This window comes from Dromiciops gliroides, chromosome X (assembly GCF_019393635.1).
Source record: "Dromiciops gliroides isolate mDroGli1 chromosome X, mDroGli1.pri, whole genome shotgun sequence".
Lineage (NCBI taxonomy): Eukaryota > Metazoa > Chordata > Mammalia > Microbiotheria > Microbiotheriidae > Dromiciops > Dromiciops gliroides.
In genome coordinates this window covers 19,533,382-19,557,630 of record NC_057867.1, presented here as the reverse complement: position 1 = coordinate 19,557,630, position 24,249 = coordinate 19,533,382, and positions in this window count along the sequence as shown.

Sequence of the window (24,249 nt, the reverse complement as noted above, 5' to 3'; positions counted from 1 at the left end):
AAAATCCAGCTGAATTAACATGGGAGGAGCATAAGATTCTTTACAATGAGGGCCATACTTTGTTCATACCCCTGATAGATTCAGTTGAGGTGGGATCTCCCTTGCTTAAAGGCAGGTATGGGTTAAGTGAAATAGAGAGGTTGATGCCTACCTCCTGGGGGTCTTGTGAGAATCAAATGAGACATGTGAGGGTGTTTTGTAGGCCTTAAAAGGTTTGTGGTGGTCTGCATAACCCTCCTTCAAGTTCAGAGACTGTCTTGGGAAAATTCAGAGTTCATGCATGCCATTGGGGCAGGGACAGTTTTATTGGCACCTAGCTAAGAGGTGATCAGTGAGGTCACCAGAGTGCCTGAGATGATGGATGGCATGTCTGTTCCCTTTCTTGGTGTAGATCTTGTAGCAACAGCTGCTTGCTTTATATATCTTCTTATGCATACTTTCTGTAGTTACAGTCTATATTTCCCTTTTCTATCTCTGGCTCTGGTTCTACTTGTCTCTCTGACTGTTACACTATCTCTGTGTATCTCTATTTCTGGTTCTCTCTGTCTCTCTATCTCTCTGTCTCTCTGTCTCTCTGTCTCTCTATCTCTCTGTCTCTGTCTCTCTCTCTGTCTCTGTCTCTCTCTCTCTGTCTCTCTCTCTCTATATATATATATATATATATATATATATTCCTGTATAAATATTTGTGTGAATGTGTGACTACCTCCTAATATTTTGTAGTATCTAGTGATTAGGTATGTGCCAATCTGGCAGGCTTCTCTTTGCCTAAGTATCATAATGGAGGCCTGATAAGGAACTAGCCTGAGTGCCAGTAACTCCAGATTCCAGGTATCCATGGAGATGGATCCATCACCATAGCAACCAGTGATTGGAATCAGCTGATGGTGCCTTCCTGGACACCAATTTTTCTCTTGTGAGATACTACTTCAGCAAAGGTGTATTATATGGACCTTCCATTGGAGAAAAAAGGGACATCATGTAGAACTACACAGACAATGAATGAATTTACAAAAATCTTTTCAAATGCTCATACTTTCTCTGTCTTTTTTTGTGGGGCAATGAGAGTTAAGGGACTTGCCCAAGGTCACACAGCTAGTAAGTGTCAAGTGTCTGAGGCCATATTTCAACTCAGGTACTCCTGAATCCAGGGCCAGTGCTTTATCCACTGATCCACCTAGCTGCCCCACTTTCTCTATCTTTAAGAAGACTTCAGCAACCCCTAAAGATGCCAAAAACTATTTGCCATATATGCCTGATTTTACAAGACAATTTTGCACTAAGCAGATCTAAGAAATAATTTAGAGAAGATTATTTTTCTCACCAATGTTACTTATTGGATGACTGGGCTATTGGTCATCATCAAGCCAGCCAAAACCCTTTTCAGTCCACTAAGATAAGCTGCTTCCCAAAGGGGAAGATTCCTAGAATGAGCTATGGGAGCTTGGACAAATATCCTTCTTTTTTATTTTTTTTTTTAGGCAATTGGGGTTAAGTGACTTGCCCAGGGTCACACAGCTAGTAAGTGTCAAGTGTCTGAGGCTGGATTTGAACTCAGGTCCTCCTGAATCCAGGGCCAGTGCTATATCCACTGCACCACCTAGCTGCCCCTGAAAATGTCCTTCTAGCAATTATATTCAGGCTTTTAGGGACCTTCCTATCTCTATCTGTACACTGAAAACTCTTCTAGCGCTGCCAAGCCAGGCTGTAGTCAAAGGTCTCTCTCAGCAATGACATTCAATGCTCTGAGGACCCTACCAACTTTAGCATTTTGTGATATTACATGACCCTGCCAACTCTGACATCTCATGTTTATGGTCCTTCCAAACTCTGATATCACATCTTCTCTGATCTATGGGTACTCCCAGTTTTAAAGATATAAGATCTAAGAACATGTCCAGTGCTCCTGTTTTGTGATTTCATTTGAACATTCTATCAATAAGCACTCATTAAGTACCTCTTGTGTGCCAAGAACAATGACTGGGAATACAGATGAAGAAAGGCAAAAGATAGTCCCTATTCACAAGGAGCTCACAGTCTAATGGGAAAAGCAACATGCAAACAACTATGTACAAACAAGCAATTATGAGATAAATTAGATATAATTAACAGAAAGAATGCTGAAGCATTAAGGAGGACTGCGAAAGGTTTCTTTCAGAAAATGGAACTTTCTGTGAGACTTGAAAAAAGTTTGGGAAGCTGGAGACCAAAGTGAGGAGGGAAGAGAATTCCAGGCATAAGGGACAGCCAGTGAAAGTGCCCAGAGCTAAGAGGAGCTAGATGGCTCAGTGGATAGAGCACCGGCCCTGGATTCAGGAGGACCTGCGTTCAAATCCAGCATCAGACACTTAACACTTACTAGCTGTGTGGCCCTGGACAAGTCACTTAACCCCAATTGCCTCACACAAAAAAAGAAAGTGCCCAGAGCTGGCAGATGGTGGGTCTCATTAGAGGAACTTCAAAGAGACCAGTATCACTCTATCTTAGAGGACCTGGAGTTGTTGTTGTTGTCATTCTAATCATTCTCAAAGAGGACCATGACAGAAGTCACAACTTGCACTGAATTGAGTGATTTAAGTGAGGGAGGCCTGTGTAAAGTCACCAGCCTCATTTTCTCCTCCAGAACCATCTGGGTCCAATGGCAAAATATGTCATGAGGACAACTGGGGATGGCCATGGGGATTTAAGGCAATAGAGGTTAAGTGACTTATCCAGGGTCACACAGCTATTAAGTGTCTGAGGCTAGATATGTATGAACTCAGGTCTTTCTGACTCAAGGGAATATATATGTACGTATGTATGTATGTATGTATGTATATTCTCAATGCATACTGTTTTGCAGTTAGTTTCTATATTTCTCTTTCTGCATCTCTGGCTCTGCCTCTGCCTGTTTTTCTGTCTCACTTGTCTTTCTGTCTCTGTCTCTGTCTCTGTCTCTCTCTCTGTCTCTCTCTCTGTCTCTGTCTCTCTCTATATATATAATATATATACATATACACCTATATGTACATATTGTGCATGTGTGGGTATCTTCCAACATTTTGTAGCCCCTAATGATTTAGGTCATATCCACCTGACAGTGTAGAGCAAAGCAACAAAGAAGCCTTTCCTTCCTCTTGTACTAGACTTGATAAGATTCTAGTTCCTGGAACTCAGGCTTCCAAGTATCCATGGAAACAGACCCATCACCTTGGCAACCAGTGATTGGAATCAATTGATGCTACCTTTCCGGACATTATGCATTTCCTCTGTTGAAATTATACTTCAACAAAAGTGGGTGGACTAACTTGATCTGGACCTTCTGATGCAGAAGAGATGAGAACATCATCTCACTCCCCCTTGCTTGGACAAGCCAGGGCAAAACTTCCTGGGGCACATTTCAATGTGGTTGGGCTATGTGGCAGATGGGACTTGAATGTCTGTTCATCCTTTCATATTTGCTTCGATTCAATGATTCACCTTTTTAGTCATTTGCAGTGACTAAATGAGCCTAACCAGCTAATATCAGTCAGTTATACAATGGTAGGGGGCTAAGCTCTGCTGGGCTTGCATAGGTTCATTTGTGCTACCTACTTAGGGGAAAAGGCATCTATTTATTTATTTGTTTGTTTGTTCGTTCGTTCATTCATTTGTTTGTTTATAACTGCTAAAAAACACACACACACACACACACACACCTGCCCCGGGCCAGATATTGGGGGAACAAGGGTGACATTAATGAGCTCTGAAGAGTCCAAGATCATAGGGAATTCTATCAATAGGTTTGATCTGAGTTCTACTCCTAGTAGGGCTGCTCATTCCACCAAGATAAGCTGCCCCCTAATTGGGAAGACGCCTGGCACAAGCTATGTGAGGCTGGGCAAATATCCTTCCAGCAATGGCATGCAGTGTTCTAAGGGCCCTCCCAGCTCTGTCTGTATGCTGAAGACCCTCCTGATGCTGCCAAGCCAGGCTAGAGTCAGGGGTCCCTCCCAGAAATGACATTCAGTGCTCTGAGGACCCTATCCACTCTGGCATTCTTTGGTCCCAAATAACTCTGCCAACTCTGCCATCCCATGTTTCTGGTCACTCCCAGCTCTGACATCTCATATTCTCTGACCTCTGGGTGCTACCAACTTTAACAATCTGTGATCTAAGAACATTCCCAGCACTCATATATTTTGTGATTTGATACCAGGACCATCTCAGGAAGCATCTATTAAATGCTGACTGTGTGCCAGGCATGGTGCCCGTGACTACTGGGAATACAAAGAAAGACAGAAGTCCTTCCTGCTCTCAAGGAGCTAATAGGAGAGGCAATATGCAACTAACTGTGTACTAACAAACAATAGATGGCATCAATTAGATATAACCAATAGGAAAAAGGCAGGAGTGTTAGGGAGGACTGGGAAAGGCTTCTTTCAGAAATGGGACTTTCCCTGGGACTTGAAAGAAGTCAGAGAAGCCAGGAGGCTGAGGTGAGGAGGAAAGGGAATTCTAGGCATGAGGGACAGCCAGCGAAAGTGCCCAGAGTTGGCAGCTGGTGGGTCTTGCTGGAGGAACTGCAAGGAGGTCAGTGTTACTTCATCCTGAAGTACCTGGAGGGGAGTAAGGTATAAGAAGGGGCCAGGTGATCAAGGTCTTTGCACTCCAATCGGAGAATTTCAGGTTTGATTTTGGAGGTGGGAGGGAACCACTGGAGTTTATTGACTAGATTTGGAATGAGGGTTAGTGTAGAGAAATATTTTATGAAGATCAGTTTGAGGAGAGACTGGAGGCAGGTCATTTCCCCTCTAAAGACTCACTCAGTTCCTTCATCTAGAAAATGAAAACAATAATACTTGCACTCCTCACCTCTCAAACCATGAAGTACTATTTCAGTGCTTTTACCATCCTGCCTTTTAATTTTACTTTTACTCTAAGAATATGGTTTTCACATCAATCATTTGCTCATATTCCCTTCCCCATAAGAACTCTAACTTTTTTTTTTTAGTGAGGCAATTGGGGTTAAGTGACTTGCCCAGGGTCACACAGCTAGTAAGTGTTAAGTGTCTGAGGCTGGATTTGAACTCAGGTACTCCTGACTCCAGGGCCAGTGCTCTATCCACTGCACCACCTAGCTGCCCCTGAACTCTAACTTCTGACAAAAGAAAAACAGTTAAGCAAAACCAATCCAGCCATGTGAAGGTATCTGAAAGTATGTACATTATTCTTTGATGATTAAAGGGGGTATGTGAAAGTGTTTTGTACTTATTAAAACACTTTTGATGATTTGCACAGCCTTTAAGTTCAAAAAATATCCTAAAAATTCAAGAGTTATTTTGAATATTTGGGCTAGGGACAGATTTATTGGCACATCCTAGGGGGTGATCAGTGAAATTGCTAGAGACCCTGAAATGATGGATGGAATGTTTGTTCCCATTCCTGCTTCAGGTCTTATAGCAAGAGTAGATAGATAGATAGATAGATAGATAGATAGATAGATAGATAGATAGATAGATAGATAGATAGATAGATAGATATCTTCTTATGCATACAGTTCTACCATTAGTTTCTATATTTCTTTCTCTAGCTCTGACTCTGGATCTGTCTGTTCAAACTTTTTCTCTATCTCCATCTCAGTGTTTCTCTGTCTTCCTGTATGCCTCAACTTTCTTTCTGTCTCTGTTTCTCATTATATATGCCTGTTTGTACAAATGTGTGCATGTGTGGGTATCCCCTGGTATTTGTAGCCCCATAACAATTTAGATCTACTCCAAGTCGGCAGTTCCGAGTGAAACAGGGAAGAAACCCTCCCCCCTTCTGGCCTTGAGATCATAACACAGGCCTGATAAGGAGGTATCCTGAGTGCCAGCAACTCCAGATTCCAGGTATCCATAGAGACAGACCCATCACCATGGCAACCAGTGATTGGAATCAATTGATGCTGCCTTCCTGGACACTAAAATTTTCCTCTATTGAAATTATACTTCAACAAAAGTTAATGGGCTACCTTGATGTGGACCTTCTACTAGAGAAGGAAGGGGTAAAACCCTGATTCTACTTCCCCTCACTGAATAACACAAGGTCAAGGATCCTGGGGCTCATTAGTGGGGCTATATGGCAGATGGGGCTAGAATGCCTGTTTATCCTTTCATATTTACTTTGATTCAATGATTCACCTCTTTAGTCATTTACAATGACTAACTGAGCCAAACCAGCTAGCAGCAGTAAGTCATATAATAGCAGGGGGCTAAGCTCTGCTGGGTTTGCATGGGTTCATCTGTGCTACCTAGTTAGGGAAAAATGTATTTTAACTTTATTTATTCATTTTTAACTAAAAATCACAGGAAGATCCTCACTTCAGTATTAGATTGACTACATTTGCACACACTCCCATGTCCTGCCCCAGGTCAGTTCCTGAGTGGCAGAGAGTATAATTTATTAGCTCTGAAAAATCAAATATCATAGGGAATTATATCAGTATACTTGATCCCAGTTCCACTCTCAGGGGGGTGCTCAATCCAACAAGATAAGGTGTCTCCTAATTGGGAAGATCTCTGGCACAAACTGTGTGAGCTTAGGCAAATATCCTTCCAGCAGTGACATTCGGTTTTCCAAGGACCCTCCAATCTCTATGTGCTGAGTACCCTTGGTAATCAGATATTCCTCCACAGTGGTGACATTCTGTGTTCCAAAGTCCCTCCCAGATCTGGCATTCCAAGTATTCTGTGATCTATGGGTGCTCTCAACGTGAACAGTCTGTTATCTAAAGACATTCCCAACACTCATATTATGTTATAAATGTTATAAAGAGCCTACTGTGTGCTAAGCAATGAGAATACAAAAAGAGGCAAAAGTCAAAAAGCTCTCAAAAAACTCACAGATTAATGGGAGAGACAACATGCAAACAACTATGAACAAACAAGATAAATACTGTATGAAGTGGAGATAATAAACAGAGGGGAAGCAGTAGCACTAGAAAGACTTCTTTTAGAAAGGGAGATTTTAGCTGGGATTTGAAAAAATCCAGGCTTAGACACTTGACACTTACTAGCTGTGTGACCCTGGGCAAGTCATTTAACCCCAACTGCCTCACCCCAAAAAAAAGTAAAGAAAAGAAAGGAAGGAAGGAAGGAAGGAAGGAAGGAAGGAAGGAAGAAATCCAGGGAAGCCAGAAGGTAGAGGTGAGAAGGGAAAAGAATTCCAGGCATGAGAGACATGCCCATAAAGGAAAAGATTTGGGAGGATATTGCCCTTACTGGAGATCAGCTCAAGATCTTCTGTTTGCATCAACACGTTGGAAGATCCATTAATTTATTCTGTTGATTCATTAAACAATCATTTAAGTTCTTAAAAAAGAAAAAAAAAGTGCTCAGAGTTGGGAGATGGTGGGTCTTGGAGGAACTGCAAGGAGATCAGTATCACTCTATCATAGGCTACCTATAGAGGAGTATGGTGTAAGAAAACTGAAAAGTTGGAAAGGGCCAGCTTATCAACGTCTTTGCTCAACAATCAGAAGGTTTCGTTTGATCCTGAAGGTGGTATAAGGTATTGATGTAAGCTTAATTTCTGCCAGACTGCTTTTCCTTTTTTGCAATAGTTGTTAGCAAATAGGGAGTTCTTTCCTAAGTAATTTATGTTTTCTGCTTTATTTATTCTAGGAATACTTTGAACTCTTCTTTTTTAAATTAAAATTCCATCTTTTTTCATTAATGGCTAGGCTCAGGTTTGTATAGCATGTCAGCTTACATCTTGAGCTCCTTTCTCCTTCAGGACACATTATTACATTCCTTAATATATTCTACTGAGATATATGACCTTAATATTAAAACTCATGCTATAAAAAAATTAGGAGAGAAGCAGATCATATACCTTTCATAGCTATAGGGAAGAGATATATTCCTTCTTGAAATTTCTGGTGAGTGAAGAATAGTCTCCTATTATTTGAATTTACTTTATATCATCACTGACAAAGAAAAATGATTAAGGAAAACAGGCCCAACCATGTGACCATATCTGAAAGTGTATTCACAGTTTTGTGAGAATAAGAGGGGTCATGTGTAAAATGCTTCGTAATCCTTTAAAGATTTGTGATGGTCTTTATCAAATGCTTTAAGTTCAGAGACTGTCTCAGAAAAATTAAAGAGTTCAGCTGAGTAGGGATAGACATATTGACACTTGGCTAAGAGGTGATCGGTGAGACCACCAAAGTCCTTGGAATGAGGATCACATATTTGTTCTCATTTCTGCTGCAGGTCTTGTAGCAAGAATTTCTTTATATCTTCTGCATGCTATTTTGCCAATAGTTTCTATATTTCTCTTTCTCTATCTCTGGCTCTGCCTGTCAAACTTTGTCTATCTCTATCTCAGTGTCTCTGTCTGTCTCCTCATCTGTCTCATCTTTTTGTTGCTTTCTGTCTCTCTTTCATTATATATTCCTGTGTGTACATATGTGTGCAGGTGTGGGTATTTCCTGACATTTTGTAACCCCTACTGATTTAAGTCATTGCCCACCTGACAGTCCAGGGCAAAACAGGGAAGAAGCCCTCCTCTTCTCATAGACTAGGGGTCATAACACACACCTGATGAGGAGCTAGCATGAGTGTCCTCAACTCGACATTCCAAGTATCCCTGGTGACGGATCTGTCACCATGGTAACCAATATTTGGAATTAATGGATGCTGTCTTCCTGGACACTGTGTTTTTCCTCTAGTGAAATTATATTTCAACAAAGTTGGGACCTTCTTATGGAGAAAAGATGAGAACATTATCTCACTCCCCCTTGCTTGGACAAGCCAGGGTGAAACTTCCTGGGGTTCAATGGTTGGGCTATGTGGCAAATGGGACTTGAATGTCTATTTATCCTTTAATATTTATACTGATTAAATGATTCACCTCTTTAGTAATTTACATTGATTAATAGAGTTTAGTCACTTAGACAATGGTAGGGGGCTAAGTTCTGCTGGGCTTGCATGCTATCTAGATAAGGAAAAAAGGCATTTTACCTTTATTCATTTTTCACTACTAAAACTCTCTGGAAGGGGCTCATTTGAGGACTAGATAGACTTCTTTTGTGCTACATACACCTCATGTCCTGTACTAGGTCAGATATTGGGGGAACAAGGGTGACATTAATGAGCTCTGAAGAGTCCAAGATCATAGGGAATTCTATCAATAGGTTTGATCTGAGTTCTACTCCTAGTAGGGCTGCTCATTCCACCAAGATAAGCTGCCCCCTAATTGGGAAGACGCCTGGCACAAGCTATGTGAGGCTGGGCAAATATCCTTCCAGCAATGGCATGCAGTGTTCTAAGGGCCCTCCCAGCTCTGTCTGTATGCTGAAGACCCTCCTGATGCTGCCAAGCCAGGCTAGAGTCAGGGGTCCCTCCCAGAAATGACATTCAGTGCTCTGAGGACCCTATCCACTCTGGCATTCTTTGGTCCCAAATAACTCTGCCAACTCTGCCATCCCATGTTTCTGGTCACTCCCAGCTCTGACATCTCATATTCTCTGACCTCTGGGTGCTACCAACTTTAACAATCTGTGATCTAAGAACATTCCCAGCACTCATATATTTTGTGATTTGATACCAGGACCATCTCAGGAAGCATCTATTAAATGCTGACTGTGTGCCAGGCATGGTGCCCGTGACTACTGGGAATACAAAGAAAGACAGAAGTCCTTCCTGCTCTCAAGGAGCTAATAGGAGAGGCAATATGCAACTAACTGTGTACTAACAAACAATAGATGGCATCAATTAGATATAACCAATAGGAAAAAGGCAGGAGTGTTAGGGAGGACTGGGAAAGGCTTCTTTCAGAAATGGGACTTTCCCTGGGACTTGAAAGAAGTCAGAGAAGCCAGGAGGCTGAGGTGAGGAGGAAAGGGAATTCTAGGCATGAGGGACAGCCAGCGAAAGTGCCCAGAGTTGGCAGCTGGTGGGTCTTGCTGGAGGAACTGCAAGGAGGTCAGTGTTACTTCATCCTGAAGTACCTGGAGGGGAGTAAGGTATAAGAAGGGGCCAGGTGATCAAGGTCTTTGCACTCCAATCGGAGAATTTCAGGTTTGATTTTGGAGGTGGGAGGGAACCACTGGAGTTTATTGCTTGAGTGTGGTGAAATGGTCAGACCTGTACTTTAGGAAGATCAGTTCAACAGTTTCATGGGAGACATTAAGGAGAGACTCAAGGCAAATTGTTCCCCCTTTCTGAGGCTCAATTCCTTCGTCTAGAAAATGGGCCTAATAATACTTTACCCCTCCCCTCCCAGGTGTGTTCCCACACTGTGAAGCACTATTTCAATGCTGTTATCATTATGGCTCCCCCACCATACTGCCTCTTTTCTTTTTCATTTAAATAAAAAGTTTTTTTCCATTAAACATTTGCTAATATTCTCCCCAATAGAACTTTCACTTCTAATAAAAAATAATGAAGCAAAACAGACCTACAATGAGACAGTATCTGCAAGGGTATGTTAATTAAATGAGCTATGTGAAAGGTGTCTCATAATCCTTAAAGCACATGTAATAGACTATATAGCATGCTTTAAAGTTCAGACAGAGTCTGTCTTGGGAAAAAAAATAAGTGTGTATTTGAGCTTAAGGACAGACTTATTGGTATCTAGCTAAGAGGTGATCAGTGAGATCGTGAGAGACCCAGCAATGATGGATGGGATGGTTGTTCTCATTCCTGCTGTAGGTCTTATAGCAAGAGCTTCTTTAAATATCTTCTTATGCATATTATTTTATAGTTAGTTTCTACATTTCTCTTTATCTCTGACTCTGCCTCATCTCTCCTTCTCCTTGGCTCTGACTCTCAATATATATCCTGTGTACATGCAGGTGTGGACGTTTCCTGACATTTTGTAACCCCTACTGATTTTAAGTCATTGCCCACCTAGCAGTCCAGGGCAAAACAGGGAAGAAGCCCTGCCCTTCTGATAGACTAGTGGTCATAACGCAGACCTGACCAGGAGCTAACATGAGTGCTAGTGACTTAGGATTCCAAGTATCCTTGGAGAAGGATCTGTCACCATGACAACCATTGTTTGGAATTAACTGATGCTGCCTACCTGAACACTATGTTTTTCCTCTAGAGAAATTATATTTCAACGAAGGTGGGTGGGCTACCTTCATCTGGACCTTCTGATAGAGAAGAAATGGAAGAGAACATAATTTCACTTCCCCTTGCTGGGACAAACCAGGATGAAACTTCCTGGGTCTTAGTGGTTGGGCTATGTGGCAGATGGTGTTTAAATACCTGTTTATAATTTCATATTTACATTTATTAAGTGATTCACCTCTTTAGTCATTTACATTGATTAACATAACTTAGCCAATTAGCAGCAGTCAGTTAGACAATGGTAGGGGGCTAAGCTCTGCTGGGCTTACATGTGACCTAGGTAGGTAAAAATGCATTTTAACCGTATTTATTCATTTTTATTTTAAAAAATCACCGAGAGGGGCTCACTCCAAGATAAGATGGACTTCATTAGTACCACACACACCCCGTGTTCTGCTCTGAAAATCAAAGATCGGAGAGAATTATGCCAATAGATTTGGTCTCAGTTCCACTCCCGGTGGGGCTGCTCAGTTCACCAAGATAAGCTGCTTCCTCATGGGGAAGATCCCTAAAACAAGTTGTGTGGGCAAATCTCCTTCCAGGCAATGATATTTAGTGTTCTGAGGACCCTCCCAGCTCTGTCCCTCTATATGCTGAGGACCCTTTTAGTGTGGCCCAACTACATTCAGAGGTCCCTCTGGAGCAGTGACATTCTGGGTTCCAGGGTCCCTTTCAACTCTGGCATTCTGTTCTGCTTGTATGATCCTCCCAACCTCTGGCACTGTGTGTTCCAGGATCCCTTCCAGCTCTGACATTCCTTATTCTCTGATCTCTGGGTCCCAAAAATCTCATATTCTATGATCTAAGGGTGTTCCCAGCCCTGACATTCCATGATCTGTTATGACCTTATAGTCATGAGCTCATTTTTAAAGTGAGCCTAGGGGTAATATAATGCCCCCTTTGGTCCACATTGTTCTCTCTTTTCCAGCTTAAAGAAGTTTATTTTAGACAGAACATTATGCGTTATAAAAATTCCTAACATTTAGGTAGAAGTTGGGTTCTAAACTTAAATTGACATTTATATCTATCTCTATTTAATCCCTGGCTTATTTGTGGTTGAGGCAAAATTCAGGTTTACTCAAAACCTTTGTTATTAAACAGTAGATTGCTATAATGTCTCTGATTAGACATGTATTAAGAGGGGAAGCTGGGAAAGGAGCAGACCTCTTCTTGGATCTTTCCTTAGGCCTCAAACAGGAGGATACACTGGTGGCACCAGCCTGGGTCTTCTGCTCTGAGATGCTCATAGGGCCTGTGTCTGCCTTCTTTACCAGAGGTCAGTCCTACCTTCTCTTTCTCCTATTGCCGGTTGACCCAGCCCTGCCACTTCTTGGCTCAGCTTGCTATGACTCTGCTCCTTTCTCTCTACTTCCAAACCCTAGGAATCTCCATCATTTTCTGGGATGGGTCCTCTCTTTCATACAAATTCCTAAAGGCATGACCAAATCCCTTAAGGCAATGCTTTGGATTGATTCCAGAAGATATACACAGACCTTATTCATACTTGGTTATGATTGATTGATTGATTGATTGATTGATTGATTGATTCAATTAATAGCTGTTCTTGCCTAAGAAAGTTATTTACAGTCAATCCTCAACATTCCGGCATTTAACTTTAATGACTTCAAGCACATGATTTTATTAGTAACCTAATTTTCACTTTCACATTGACAGCCTCACACATTTTCGGCTATGTGCAGTAGAGAAAAAATGAGAGGCATGATGAGCACAAGTTTATGGAGTGGCTGGCATCCTTCTAGGTACTTCACTGGTCTAGTTCACCCTAAAGTTATAAAGAGCCCCCTGTGCATTCATTGTATATGTTTATTGTTTGCCTTTAAAACACATTTGGTGTTGCAATTCAGCCCCCAAGGTGTAGTGGAAGTCCTCTGTGATCTAGGGTGGTGTCAAGACCAGTCTCAGGGTCTTCAGATAGTAGCAATTTAAGTCCCAGCAACCTCTCCCTTGGTTTTCAGAGGGCAGCCAAGGTGGAGAGTTTTTTAGCCATGCAGTATACAGTACAATGCCCTCACAACTCCATCTGACACAAAGGAAAGTAAGATTCAGGTTAAACATGTTTTAGTTTTAAGAATTTTGTTGCTGTATAGTATTTATGGTAGTGCAGATTTCATGTGTTATGGAAAGTGGATAATGTCTGAAATCAATGTTATTTTGTTGAGATTCTAGCACAAAAGGTCACAGAATTCTAAGGAATTATTAGTGAGAAAAAACCAATTTGTATGTTACCAGATTTATTTTGTGTACTGCATTTCTTGGGTTATTTCATGGCTATGTAATAGGAAAAGTACGTATTATCAGAATTAATGCTTTGCTATAAAGAATTGTATGCAGAAAAGTATATTGTCAGCAATTTCTAGTGAAAGATTACAGGTTTTGGTAGTGGGAACTAAGCTCCCTCCCATAAATTTGATGTATCAACATTCACATTTTTTACTTTCTCGTGGTTTTCTAGGAAAGTTACCCCCCATGAAAGTTGAGGATTAACTGTATTAACTTTGAAGGGGGTGGGGTAATCAGCGAAGCTCCACAGTTTTACATAAGGACCCTCCCAGCTCTAACATTGTGTTACAAGGTCCCTTCCAGCTCTGATAGCCTATGAACTTGGGTCTCTTACATCTCTAGCATTCTGAATCCCAGAGGCCCTGAATTCAGACAGGCATTTAGACGCCTGCCACCAATGTACTGGAACAAGAAGCAGAAAAATGCCCCCTTCTCCCTAACCCCTCTCTTCCACAGAGAGTCCAGAGGGCAAGAGACACCCCCCCCCCCCCACACACACACACACATAGCTTCCAATGGATTTTACTGCACGTGGTGTTGCTGGGCTTCAAGGCTCACCCTCAACATCTGGATGTGAGCTTGCTCCTAAAGTCCCTAGCCAAAAATGACTTTCTCCAATGGTGAATCAAGGAGTAGTTGTTGTTCAGTTGTGTCCGTATGGTATCCAGGGGATTTTTTTTGGCAAAGATACTGGAGTGGTTTGCCACTTCCTTCTCCACTAGATTATGGCAAACAGAAGTTAGGTGACTTGCCCAGGATCACACAGTTAGTAAGTACTTGTGGCCAGATTTGAGCTCAGGTCTTCCTGACTCCAGGCCCAGCTCACTATCCATTGTGCCACCTGAAGCAAGGAGGGGAACCCATAAAGAAGGAATGGCTTGTTTCCTTGGGACTCTTCCTCCTTCCCCCAGCCGCAGCCTCCACACATATACGTGCACTCAACACTCAGCACAGAAGAGACAGAAGTGGTGCCTGGTCCTGGGCTACAGCTTGTCTTGCTGTTTGGTGAGAATAGCGAGGGTCAAAGGGCTCTGGCCTTAAAAGAACAAGACCCTTGTAAACAAGAAAGGTTATTGTCAAACGCAACAGGTCAGCTACAGGATGAAGATGCCACTGGCAGGCACTTGGTTAGAGAGAGAAAGAGAGACATAAAGTGGACTCTTGGCTCAATTAGTTTAGTCTTGGTTGGCGATGGGGATTGGGAGTGGGAGATGTGTCCTTAATGAGAGGAAATCATTATGGAAAGGGGCCCACTTTCCTCAAAGCACCAGCAACAACTACCGCCAGCAGTCTGGTGAGTGCAAGAGGCCTGGGAGTGGCAGCAACACTGCAGACCACTGGTCTACCTGCCAGACCAGACCTCAAACAGCTAGCAGCCAGGGAATCAACTTCTGTGGAGAAGGGACCAGGTGTCCTACCAGAACTCCCATTTGCAGGAAAGGCAGGACAGCCTAGCTGAAGCCTTGGGGAACCCTGAGGGAGAGACAGGAGGCCATTTATATCAGCCAAGCTGAGCCACTGCCACCACCACCGCCATCTCTCTTGGACTAATGGAGACAGCCCAGGATTCTGAACCCAAGAGCCTTTGGGCTAGCAAGGCTTCCAGCCCAGAGCCACAGCCATCATCTGGGGAAGCCACCCCTGTGGGGATGCAGGCAGCCCAGCCACGGCTTCTGCAGGTGCTACAGCCACATCTACTAAAGACCCAGAAAAGATGTTCTTGTCCCCAAAGCCCTTGGCACTGTGAAAGAGTGCGTTCAACACCTGAAACGACATTTAGCATCTGCCCTGCCACTACATGTTAAAGACCATGGGTTTTTCCCAGTAACTTGCATCTGAAACCTTCCCAATGTGTTTGTTGTCTTCTCCATTAGAATGGAAGATTCTTGAGAGCAAGGACAGTCTTACTTTCATATCTGTATCTCCAGTGCTTAGCACACAGTCTTACTTATGGAAAGTGCTTGATGAATGCTCCATTCATCAAAGCAAACCAGAGCTGGAAGGAGCAGTGGAACACAAAATGTCCGAACAAGTAAAGGACCTAAGACGTGCTTTAGGGAGATTCTACTTGCCCAAGGTCTCAGAGGGCTAGGATTTGAACCCGAGCTCTTGATTCCCAAGTCATTGATCTTTCCTCTCTCTTAATTTATCAAGTATTCTTTCATTTTCTGAGCATTGGGTTCCTGCCCCAACCATGTCTATTTAATCCCTGGGTGGGAATGGCCTGCTGGACTCTTCTGTTCTGCTTGTCTTCTCCCAGATTTGTAACCCTTTGTAACCTTACATGGCCCTCTAGGTCTGAAAGAGACTCTTTTCTCTCTCACCTCCACTAATTGACACCCCTTCTTCTCAACTAGGGCCTCCTCCAGGAATCTTTCCCTGAATACAGCCCTGAAAATGTTCTCTCTGTCCTCAAATTTCTTATAATGCTCTGGATCTCTCCTTTGCTGCTTTAAAAGTCTGACAATGACTGCCTTTTCTATGAGGCTTTGACTTTTTCAAGGCACTTTACTTGCAATCTATCAATCAGTATTTATTAAGCCCCTACTATATGCCAGGCACTGTGGTAAACACTGGGGATAGAAAAGAAGCCAAAAGGTACTCCCTGTATTCAAGGAGCTAACAATCTATTGGGAGATGACATGCAAATAAATGCAGGCTGTATACAGGATACATAAGAAAGAATTGTCAGAGGGAAGCCACTAGAAGTAAGAGGGGTTGAGGAAGGCTTCCAGACTTATGTTGGGATTTAAAGGAAGCCAGGCCGGGAGGTCAGTAGTCAGAGTGGAGAGGGAGTATTCCAGGCACAGGGGGGAGGCAGAGAAAATGCCCAGAGCTGAGGATGGATTGTCTTGTTTGTGCAATTGCCAGGAGTCCAGTGTCACTGGATGGAAGAGAATTTGTTAGGGGGTAGAGTGGAAGAAGACTGGAAAGGCAGGATGGGACCACATTATGAAGGGCTTTGAATGCCAAACAGCATTTTTTTGATCCTGAAAGCCATAGGGAACCCCTGGAGTTTATTGACTTGATGAGTGACATGATTGGATCTCTGCTTTAGGAAAGTCACTTTAGTGCCTGAATGGAGCATGGATTGGAGTGCAGAATCTACATCGACTCCTACCTTGAATTATGCTGGTTTCTGAGCTCGGCAGGGCAACTAGAAGGTGTAGTAGATAGAATTCCAGGCCTGGAGTCAGGAAGACCTGAGTTCAAATCCAGCCTCAGACATTTAATTACCACTTGCACTAACCTGAGAAAGCCACTGAACCCTATTTCCCTCAATTTCCTCATCTGGAAAATGAGCTGGAGAAGGGAATGGCAAACTACTCCAGTATCTTTGCAACAAAAACCCTAAATCGGGTCACGAAGAGTTGGACATGACTAAAACAGCTGAACAACAACAACTAGGCACATCCTTGTCCCAACTCCACCTGCTTCAATACTCCTGTCCTGGCACACTAGACTAAGGTTCTTGTTCTTCAAACAACTATGTACAAACAATATAAATACAGGATAAATTGAAGATAATCAGCAAAGGCAGTAGCATTGAGGGGAATCAGGAAAGGCACGGTTTTAGCTGGGACCTGAAGGAAGTCAGAGAAGCCCCTGGATGATTGAAGCCCACATGAATAGAATTCCTGACAAGGGGGGACAGTCAGTGAGAATTTCAAGAGATGTCATATCTTGTTTGAGGAACAGTAAGGAGTACAGTGTCACTGGAGCATTTGGGTGAGAGTAAGAGGTACTAAGAGTGAACTAGGAGGGAGCAAGGTCATGAAGTGATTAGAACTCCAATATCAGGGGCAGCTAGATGGCACAGTAGATAGAGCACTGGCCCTGGATTCAGGAGGACCTGAGTTCAAATCCAACCTCAGACACTTAACACTTACTAGCTGTGTGACCCTGGGCAAGTCACTTAACCCCAATTGCCTCACCAAAAAAAAAAAAAAAAAGAACTCCAATATCAGAGGATTTTACATTTAATTCTGGATGTGTTAAGAAGCCATTGGAGTTTATTGACTGGGGAGGGGACGTGGCCAGACATGTGCCTTAGCAAGATCAGTTTAATAGCTGAATGGAGAATGGATTAGAGTGGGAAGAGACTTAAGTCAGGGAGACCAACCAACAGGCTATTTCAGGAGTCTGGTAATGGGTTGTAAAATTGCAGCTTGGGGCAGCAGTGTCAGAAAAGAGGAGGCATATATCAGGGATGTTGGTACGGTAGAGATTACAGGTTGTGAGCCTGGAACTAGGAAGAGAGTGGTTAGGAAGAGGGGAAATGCTTGAAATATAAGTGGGTTCTCTTTGGCTTATGAACTTGGCAATCATCAACAGTTAAACATTCAAACATAGGAAGGAGAGGAAAAGGGATCCCATACCAAACACTGAATTTCTGTTACAAGCATTTTTAAGTGTATGTTGAATTATAAAGCTAATAACCAACTTTGTCTCTGTGTCCCCTCTTGGAAATTTTTTTCTCTTGTGTTGTTTTTGTTGCTATATTCTTTTTTGCATTTCTATCCCTTCTAACTAATACTCTATTTGTTATTTTTCATCTTTATATAAGGGAGCACTGAAAGCCCTGTATGCACATAGTAGGGACTCAGTAAATGCTTGCTGAGTTGCTTTGCAGGGTCCCAGTTGGGAGTGGAGACTAGAGGTTCCATAGCTGGAAGAGGTTTCAGAGATTATCTGGAACCACCCTCCACATTGTTTAGAGGAGAAAAGGGAGGCCCAAGAAGGGTCTTTAATTGGTCCAAGCTCACCCAAGTGTCCCAGTCCAGGTGGTAGGAGCCAGGGCCTTTGACTTCTAATCCAATGCTCTTCTCATTTCACCACCAGCTTGGGTGCTTAGACTCTTCTTTGGGGAGCTCACTTCTTCTCTCAGTATAGGTAAGCCCCATTCAGCCTCTCAGGAACCCTAACAAAGTCAGCTAGCCTCCCTCTCAGGTTTTGCCCAACCTAGGTACTTGGAATCCTTCACAAGCAGTGTGATACTGGGGTTCAGGAAGGGAATGAGTGCCAGGTCCCAGCATTCCAGGTCAAAACTGGATTGAACCATTGAGTTTAATCCCCTTATATTATGTTTATGGGTATGTTTTAAATGAGGAACAGCTATATAAATGCTTTCTTTTTTCTGTTCTACTTTTTCTATATAAATATTCTTCAATATTTCCCAGTTCCCCCCACTACTAAGGGTTAATGTCTCTGAGATCACTTACATTGAATATGTCTTGCACATGTATTGTTGTTTGCATGCTGTAAACTCATTATAGAATGTGAGCTGCTTCAGGGCAGGGGCCTTATATTTCTTATGTTTGTTTCCCCTGAAATTGGCACAGTGTCAGGCATCTCACAGGTGTTTAATAAATGCTTATTTACTTACTGTCCCCCCTCCAGTCTCTCTCCATGTGCTCACCCACATTTCTGTCATCCACATATCCCAGTCCTCTCCATGTCCCATTTCTCTCCTGATGTCCCTCTGCTTCCTCAGCATATCCACTCCTGTCTATGTTTTCCTCTTTGTTCTCTATTTGTTCCTATCCCTGTCAGTGTCCTTCCCCACTCTCAGTGTACCTCTCCTCTCTGTGTTATCCCTCTCCTTCCCCCCTGTACCCTTCTCCTCTCTGTGTGACCTTTCTTGTCCCCTTTTGTTATTCTTGTCTCCCTGGGACTCCCTTATCTTTGGCTTATTCTTCAGCATGCCCTATAATTTCTGTTCTCTCCCCTTCCCTGTGGTCTCCTAGCCCCTGAACCCTGAACTTACTTACTCTTTTACTCCAAATTCTCTTTATTTTTGTTTTATTAATACTTTTTACAATGCTACCCTTTCCCATTGACCCAAATCCCCAACAGCATCTTTCTATTCCTTCCCTCCCTATGTTCCTCCCTTGAAATAAAGAAGCAAACTTAAGTAAAAACAAACCAATACACTGACCATGTCTGACAACATATGCTGCCTCCCAGTTTTTCAATGTGCTGGTTTCCAAGACCTCCTCCTCCACCCACAAATACTTGCTCCATGGTCACCAACTCAGATATTCCTTTATCTGATCATATTCTGTTTGTCATTCCACCTCTCCCTCTGCCTTGCACCTCCAAACCCTGTGTTTCCTCCTCACTGTGACCACCAGGCCCTCCACCTGTCAGTTCTTTCCAGGCCAGTACCCCTTGTACTCTCTGTCCTTCCCCATCAAGACCCCTTGACGAATCAGTTCAACCCTACACTATCTTCTTCAGTCCTTTGTACCTTTGTCATATCAAAGATCGTGCCCTTCCAGACTCCAACCTTGGATTACTCTCACCTTCCACTGCTTTCCCTCTTACATGCTGCACACTATAGGTGGAGAATAACAAAATTGTGCTTACTGGATCCTTTGCAATATATTTGCTACATAATCTCAACTGAGCCCTCACTGCAGCAAGGCAGCCTTTTCATCCTCCTTAATCAATTCACTATCCCACTCACCATTACTGATTTTCCAAGTCTTTTCATCCTTTCTCAACTCTCTCCTCCCCCCACTCAATTGCCTCATATTTCACTGAAAATATTAAAGCCAGTCACTGAGAGCACCCATTTCTCCTCCAGAGCTCCTCTCACATCATCTCAGTTCCCCTTCTATCTCTTTCTTCAATCATGTTTCACTTGAGAGGTGGTCCTTCTCCTTGTTAACGCTAACCCACTACATGCACAGGCGATTTCTATTTTCTTCAGCAGATTGCCCCATCTATAGCTTGTATTCTCTCACTAATCCTCATTCTGCTCCTTTCTCTAGACTGCTTCCCTGTTGCCTACAAACATGCCCATTTCTTCCTGACAAAACCATCATTTGATGTGTCCATGCCTGCTAGTTATTGTTCTATATCTCTCCTCCCTTTTGTAACTTTAGAAGGCTGTCTATTATCAATGCCTTTCCCATGGAGGAGGCATCATTTGGGAGTAGAAAGAGCACTAGATTTGAAGGCAAGAGACATGGATTCAGATCCTGGCTCCAACCTTGTGACTTTGGGCAAGTCACTAACCTCTCTGGGCTTCAGTTTCTTCACCAATAAAGTAAGAAGGTTTTACCAGATGATCTCTGAGGTCTCTTCTGACACTCAAATACTATGATAAATGGATCCCTATGATAAGTCAACAAACATTCGTTAAGTGGCTCCTATGTGACAGACACTGTGCAAAATGTTGGGAATAAAAACATTTCCTGTTCTCAAGGCATTCACATTCTAGTGATAACTTATAAGGAGGCTGATTTTGACTCACATATAAGGAATAATCAGAACTGTGTGTAAATGAAAGGGGCTGCTTCAGGAGGTAGTAAATTTCCCATTTCCCATTGTCTTCAAGTTCAGGCTCGATGACCCCTTGTTAGGGATACTGTAGAGGAGATACCTACACTGGATAGAAGTTGAAATAGAAGACTTCTAAGATATCTTCTCCCTCTCCCCCAACCCACTCTTAGTGTTCTGTGATCTGGAAAGATCCAATGAGTTTCTACCCCTTTCAAAGAATCTCTAAAAGATTTTAAAGAATCGGAGTACAAGGTCCCATTTCACTTGTTCAGATTTTCCCTCACATGCTCTCTGCAAAGTAGCCACTTGAACTTTTCTTAAGTCTGGGCACTAAGGTTTCAGCTTGATGCCCTTGGGAAGTGAAATCTGATGAAGATGGCCATGAGATGGTTTTGAGTCTTATATCTTTCCCTCTTCCACTCTAGAAACTTTGTCAACTCATCAACAGAACTATTCACAGATAGTCTTAGGGATGAATCAAGAAGTGGGGAGGTGTGGGGCTTGGGAGGCTCTGGCTCTCAATGCACTGAGTCAGGGCTACCCTCCTGCCTGCCCTTCCAGACCAACTCTCAATCCAAGGTAAACAGTGTCTGATTCATAGAAGCGGCCTCTAGAGGCCTTATGTTCTATTCCCCAATCTCCATGAAGCACACTGCCTTGGTCCATATGAAAGAAAAGTGTGTGTGTGTTTCAGGGGGAGGGTAACATTTCTTAAAGACCTTCAGGGAAAGAGATCGCAGAAGCTCTTTCACTTTCTTAATCATTCCTGGGTCTATTAGCAATTTTTTTTCCAAATTCAATAAGCACATGAATGTAATAGTAAAAGAGGTGCTTAGGGCTTGGGAGTTCCAGGTTCTAGCATTTACATCACTAGCTATATTACCATCTTACCATTAACCCTTCTGAACCTTGATTTTCTTTTTTTTTAATTTAATTTTTAAAAAATATATTTATTTTAATTATTTTTCCAAATACATGTAAATATATTTTTTGAGTTCCAGATGTTTCTCCCTCCCTCCCTTCCCTCTCCCCTACCGAAACCAGCAAGAAATCTGATATAGGTTATACATTGCAATCATGTTAAACACATTTCCACATTAGTCATGTTGTAAGAGAAGAATCAGAACAAAAGAGGGGGAAATCGCAAAAAAGAATAAACAAGAACAATAACAAAAAAGTAACAACAAAAGTGGAAATAGTATGCTTCAATCTGCATTCAGACTCCATAGTTCTTTTTCTGAATGTGGAGAGCCAGAAGTCCACCAGAAGTCTTTTGGCATTGTCTTGGATCATTGCATTGCTGGGAAGAGCCAAGTCTATCACAGTGGATCATCACACAATGTTGTTGATTCTTCTCTTAGTTCTGCTCATTTCATTCAGCATCAATTCATGTAAATCTTTCCAGGTTTTTCTGAAATACGTCTGCTTATCATTTCTTACAGCACAATAGTATTCCATTACATTCATATACCACAACTTAAACAAGCCATTCCCCAATTGATGGACATCCCCTCAATTTCCAATTCCTTGCCACCACAAAAAGAGGAGCTATAAATATTTTTATACATGTGGGTCCTTTTCCCTTTTTTATGATATCATTGGGATATAAACTTGGTGGTGGTATTGCTGTATCAAACAAAGGGTATGCACAGTTTTATAGCCTTTGGGGCATAGTTCCAAATTGCTCTCGAGAATGGTTGGATCAGTTTACAGCTCCACCAGCAGTGCATTAGTTGAATCTTGATTTTCTTATCTGGAAAATGGGTATAATGGAGGAGACTATATCCATGGTGACTAAGGAGAAGTAGTATAGCCCAGCTCCTGACCACAATTAATCCAACAAAAACCTACAAATCATGCCACATTAAATACTGATTAGGAAATCCAAAGAATAATCACAGTAAGTTATTTTTCCAGCACAGGTTTGTACAGTTAGGCTGCAATTAATGCAAATTCCAGTAATGGAAAATTTGGTTATTGCAAATTATAAAATCTTATAAAGTCCTATATAATTTGAGCCCAAATTGAGTTAATGTGATACTTGCGAGCTAGTCTTTTTTTGAGATAATAATTGTATTAAAGAGAATGACAATAATAAGACAAAATACCAAATTTTATGGGATACAGCAAAAGCAGTAATCAGAGGAAAATTTATATCTCTAAATGCTTATATAAATCAATAAAAATTAAGAGCTAACTAATGAATTGGGTATGCAATTTAAAAAACTAGAAAAAGAACAAATTAAAAATCTCCATTTAAACCACAAATTAAATCCTAAAAATTAAAGGTGAAAAGAAAATTGAATGTAAAAAAACCCCATTGAATTAATAAATAAAACTAGGAGTTGGTTTAATGAAAAACGTAATAAAAAAGATAAACCATCAGTTAATATGATTAAAAAAGAGAGAGAAGAAAATGAAATCACAAGTATCAAAAATGAAAAGAATGAATATGCTACTAATGGAGATGAAATCAGAGTGGTTATTAGGAGTTATTTTGCAAAATTTGATGGGCATAAGACTCTTTAAATCTGCATTTCTTTAACTCTTGGTGTTTCAGAATGTTTTTTGTTTGTTTTGTTTGGGTTTGGGTTTTGTTTGTTTTGGTTTGGTTTTTGTTTTGTTTTGGGTTTTTTTAGGGCAATGAGGATTAAGTGACTTGACCGAGGTCACACAGCCAGTAAGTGTCAAGTGATTCAGAATGCTTTTAGATGGTTTTTTGATAGCCTTAATTTATTCCTTTGAGAATTGCTTGTTCAGATTCTTGGACCAGAATGGTGAAAGAATGGCCTGTTTGGGAATGGTTCTTGTTCTTATGGGCAGCTAGGTGGCAAGGTGAATAGAATATCAGGCCTTGAATCAGAAAGACTCTTCTTCCAGAGTTCAAATCTGACCGCTATTCTGGGGTTTTAACGTGATACTACATTATCAGTCTACACTTGCCTCTTGTCCTGTGTGGATACAATGGGCAGCTTCATGCCTAACATGTCCAACAGATGTGTTACTTAATTTTTAAAAAAAAAGAGTCCTTAACAAGATGGACAAAATGAGGAAGACACCTAATGGAAAGACTACCAACATAAAAAGAAGCAGCTTATTATTACATTAAAACAAAAATTTGATGTAACAATGTCATGGATGTGGTCATAGTAACTCTAAAAGAGGACCAGATGTCTGAATGCTTGAGTATATAATGTGGAAGATTTTAAAACATGCTGACAAAATAATAGAAAAAGGCAAAGTTGGATCAGCTTTTTGTGGTTGGCAAACAACTTGAAATAATAAAAGTGTTACAGTGACAGATATAGAGCATCTTTTAGTTGTACAAAGATTGAAATTTTAAAATGCTTTCCTCTTAGAGCAGCCATTCAGACAAAAATTTCAACATTATTTAAACAATGAAAACAAATGGAAATAAAGTAGATGGTGAAGAAACTTTTACTTTAAGCATTGGTGGCAGTAAAAATCAAGTTCAATTATTTAATGTTAAAATTACCAAGAGGAAGACAATAGAGGTGAGGATGTGCCAGCTTAAATATCTCTATATTTTGAAGAAAATACTGAAAGGTGGATACAC